The sequence below is a fragment of the Sinocyclocheilus anshuiensis genome, unplaced genomic scaffold (assembly GCF_001515605.1).
Source record: "Sinocyclocheilus anshuiensis isolate Anshui unplaced genomic scaffold, SAMN03320099.WGS_v1.1 scaffold868, whole genome shotgun sequence".
Lineage (NCBI taxonomy): Eukaryota > Metazoa > Chordata > Actinopteri > Cypriniformes > Cyprinidae > Sinocyclocheilus > Sinocyclocheilus anshuiensis.
The window spans coordinates 1,095,022-1,100,078 of NW_015552624.1; the positions used below are offsets into that span (position 1 = coordinate 1,095,022).

The 5,057-nt window shown below is 33.6% G+C and overlaps 1 protein-coding gene across 1 annotated transcript in view; it reads right to left on the minus strand.

The window, feature by feature from the left end:
• LOC107666334 (nectin-2-like) overlaps positions 1-5,057 on the minus strand; it is a 168,747-nt gene that overhangs the window by 57,465 nt on the left and 106,225 nt on the right. The window lies entirely within an intron of this gene.

Sequence of the window (5,057 nt, forward strand, 5' to 3'; positions counted from 1 at the left end):
GTTCTTTACAGTGCATAAAGATTCTTCAGATTATTAAAACATTCTTCACAGAGAAAAAAAAGAGGGGGAGCGGGGGGGGGTTGTTGTGGTTGGGCGCCTTTTTTAAGTATAAGTATTATGTATATGTATATGTATAAAGACATAGAATGGAAGGAAATTCTTGAACTATTTGCAACTAATATTTTAAAATATACACGCATTCACTCCCCCCGCCTAAGCCTCGCCTACTTTGATATGATTGGCCATCTCAGTCAATTTAACATTGACGAGCGCCAATGCTGAGGCAGACCAGCCTAAAAATGTGAAGTTCAAACCTTTTTGCCATCCTAACAACAAACATGGCATTGCGTAAAGGAGTGCAGCAGGTCAGTGCAAGAATTTGAAATACTATGTACTAGTCGGAAAGTAACTGTATATGTTTCACACAAAAGCCGAGGCGACTGCGTGCGGACTCATGTACTTGTGCAGGGAAGGAACGAGAGAGACTGGAGGTGGTGACAGAACAGTGGCAGAGTGTTGTCAAGGCGACAGATGCGGTGCCTGAAGTGGGCCCTCGAGGCTGAGGAGAGGCTCGCTGTGTCTCGCCTGCTCAATGAGAACGAGGCCACAATGGGCTGCAGGTTTGTCAAAAGCCATTAGCACGTGGAGGATAACGGGAAAGGGGTGAGATTCCTGTGTGTACATCCTGATGGAGGCTACCTCTGGAAACCCTCAGGCACAGCTACACTGCCAGAGCTTGCTTAGGTATAGATTTTTGTTATGCATACACTACAGTATAAAAGTTTTCAGTCAGTATTTTTTTATTATTATTTTTTTATTCCATTTTAAATCCCGTTCTTTTGAATTTTCAAAGAATCCTGAAAAAATGTATCCCATTATCAATATTAAGCTCTCTCTCTCTCTCTCTATATATATATATATGTATATATATTTGGCCTGTCAAATCAATTAATCGCAATTTCAGACCCAAAATAAAACTTTATGTTTACATTATGTGTGTGTATTGTGTATATGTATATATAAATACACACATGCATATATTTAACAAATATTTACATTTATCTATAAATATATATTCATATTTATATGATTTATCATATATATAAATATAATTTTTAAATAATTTTTTTACTAAGTAATATGTGTGTGTATTTTTTCATATATTACATAACATTATATAATTATAATTAATATATTTAAAATTATAAAATAAAAATCTATCACGTATATCACTTTTACTTTTTTAAATTTTATATATATATATATATATATATATGATCATATTAATTATATAAAATAATTAAAATTATTACAGCTTATTTTTTTAAATAACAAATGCAATGTATTATATTTTATTTCATCCAAAACATTACATTGAAAAATATTTATTCAAATTATATATCACTTATATATCAGGTTTCAGTTATTTACATTTTCACACACATGCATTTTTTAAATTTTTTTATTATTCTTTTTTTTTTTGGAGCAGTCATCTTTTTGACTTCTGATTCACTGTTCTTGGGAAAAGCGGTTTATTATTTTTGTAATTTTGCCTGCTTCTATTAGACCACAACAACAAACGAAATGCATATTAAAACTTCTACCCAACTGATTCTAAGTGACCATGATGCCATGCTTCAGTTAATTTGTAACTGTGTGCTTCACTCTCAATCTGACCTCTAATGGAGCACATCTCACCGCTGATCCTGCTCTCATGTGACCCACTTTTTACAATGTGTGCTCGAGGAGTTTAGCCACCCGTCATGCTATCCCTGCCACACACAAAAAACACATCAACATCCTTCCAGGATTGCGTTTCGCTTGTCAGTCGGGGGTCAGAATGTAATTTCTGTCGGAAACCAGCTATGTAAGCCGTGCATCATCGTCCTGCTGCATCACAGAGCTCCTGGAAGGCAGAACAACATACTGCATTTGATGCTGGGAAAAACATTCGCACAACACAAGATACATCAAATATCAAATCAACAAACGGATACACGAGACAAAGCGCTTAGAAATCCACCAGGTTTTTAATTACAACCAGTATACAAAAATAATGTGACAGGACAATAATGGGACTTGGAATGTACACGCTTTTGTTTCCGCTCCAAATAAACACACCGCACAAGTTTAAGTGTTTTTGTTAGCACTAATCACATCTTTGTGATGCTAAAGCATCCTCTTCCTCTAAAACAGACTAAATATCTTCAACAATGAAAAAGCAGCAAAACAACCAGGAGGTAATGCAGGGCTGCGTATCAATTAGTAATGCTTTTTCTAGTTCTCTAATTTATTTATAGTATTCACAAGTAGCTGATGAGAGGGAACAGGCCATGAAAACACACGTGTGGAGTTGCAATTTCGTCTAATGGCTCCGAGTTGCTTTGAGACCGGCGGCAGATGCAAACTGGAGATGCCATAACCCATTTCTGTTGTCAAAAATTAAGAGTAGTGGTTGCGGACAGGCTGCGTAATTGCATGCCAGAAACATTGGTTTGTAACCTGGCAGTGTTCTGCCCGCTGTGGCACCGTTTTCAGAGAGGATTAGAGTCCCAGCGGTTCCCACCTCATCTGGAAGAGTCTTTCAGGGTTATAAAACCGCATGGCTGGCGAGGAATGGAGGAAACTTACATGAATCTTGATAATGTCTTTCACTAAACGGGATAATACTGGTGTATGTCAGTGTAATAGTTTCTCACGTAGCTTTTAACTGCGGAGAATCAATCCTGGATGGCCACAGTGTGTGCGGGGAGATCTGAGGGTGAATCTCACAAAAAACATGGCCTGGTTCATATTTCAGCCCAACATCAAAAGAAGAAAACATCATCATTTATTAATAATAATAATAAATAATGATATATGGCAATCAAAATTCATAATAATTATTAAAATGTCAATTTAAAAAAATATTACAAATTAAATAAAAATAAATGACCAAATTAACTCAATTAAAACGTGAACTTTACGCTATTAAAGCATTTAAATTTTACTTGAGTTAATTTGGAAGTGATATATTTTTATTTTATATTTTAAACAAATATTTTAAAATGTAAATAATAGTTTGATTAAATAAAATGTAATTAACACCATTACAGTCACGTAAAATAATGCCTATTTTCTTTGCCATAATTGAGATATTATAAATATTATAAAATATTTGTTTTAAATATTCAAAATATAAAATAAAAATAAGTCACAAAATAACTTAAATGCAAACTCTTAAACACAATGGAAGAGTTCATTTTGAAGTGATATTTTACTTTATATTATAAATATTTTAAAATTTTAATATTTAGATGAAATAAAAAATGTTATCAAATTAACATTCATCAAGAAAAAATAATTAATTAAAAATATTATAATTATTAAAATATTTTAAATATTATAAAATATATATATTTTAAAAATATTCAAAATATAAAATAAAAATAATTACAGAATTAACTACAATGTAAATTCTTTACACTATTAAATCAGTTACATTTTATTTTAGTTAATTTTAAAGTAATATATTTCTATTTTATGTTTTGTATAATAATAATAATAATAATTAATGCATACAGTAAAAAAAAAAAAAAGAATTCACATTTTGACCAATTCACTTCCAGGACTTGACTAAAATTTCCCTAATTGTCATACATTTCCAGGTCTGAAAATAACATTTAGAAAATGCCCTTATATTTCCATGTTTTCCATGACCCTGAGAACACTGTGATAATGCTACAATTGTCTTTGAACAAAAAGTAATGTGTTCTTCCTCTCCTTTGAGTCAGAGGCATCATACGAGCACGACATGAGCATCGAGATTCACCCGCTACAGTGGAGTGCGTGTGTGTGTGTTTATCTAGTGTTGACGTCTTGTCATGTTGAGGGGTGGGAGTGTGTGTTATGTTGAGGAGGATTGAGAGAGCAAAAAGTTGTCAGTGCAAAAGGTTAGTGTGCGAACGTCAATCCATACTGTACTTTCATCGCAGGCCGTGTGCCAGTTACTAGCTAGTGTGCATCCGTGAAGCTACAACTGGATTCCTGCCTGTCTAAATCACCGACTCAAGGCAGCTGAGATTATTCTCTTGTCTACTCTGGCCTATTATACTACATCTGCTTTTATATTTGGTGTTGGCCATAACTGACCACTACATCTGTTATTTACAGCACTGATAAATAACACTTTTCTCTCACTGGATATCTTGATGATACATATACAGTATATATATATATATATATATATCTCACACACAGGACAAATCACGTCAAGATACACACCATCAACACCTCACAGGACAGCACTGGTTTCCATCCATAGTATATAACAAACTAAACAAAAAGAAGAGAGTATAGTTTGTTCTCACAAGATTTGACAAAGATGTGTTGTTGTATAGCAGTTACGTGATATGATATGAACCTGTTGCAGTTTAAACACAAAAGAAACCGTTTGAGGCCAGGCAGAAGCGATCTGTGTTTTTCATACACAGTGACACAATCTGACAACACAACATTCAGAGTGAATGAATAACCAGTTCAGATCAGCTCGGAATGACATCCACAGCTGATGAGTTAATAATGACTTGCACCATAATGCGGAGCAATTTAGAAACATCACGTGGGGACAATTTGCTGTTGCTCAGGCGGTCTTGTTTTTCTTCTTTTTTTTAATATTGTTGATTGACTGCAGTCTTTAAGTCTGGCATTCATTTACAATATAGGATTTCAACATTGCATGAATTGTGGCGAGCTTCCAACCCTAAAAACACATCCCAGAAGGCACTTACATCAACCTATCAAAACACACTTTTTTTATTCATAATATTGAGAACATGTGGATAGATGGTATCTTTGATCTCCAAATATTAGTGGGTAGCCAGGCAAAGTCCAGGTTATATTTTACTCCAAAAATCTAAATCTGCAAAATTATATTGTTTAAAGTAAATGGGGCCTTTTTTGGCAATATGGCTTTATTTTCTTGACAATTAAACAGATGCTTCCCTAAACCGCCATTACTGTAATGTATTTTTAAAAGTAATTTTTAAAGTAGTGCGTGCATATATATATATATATAT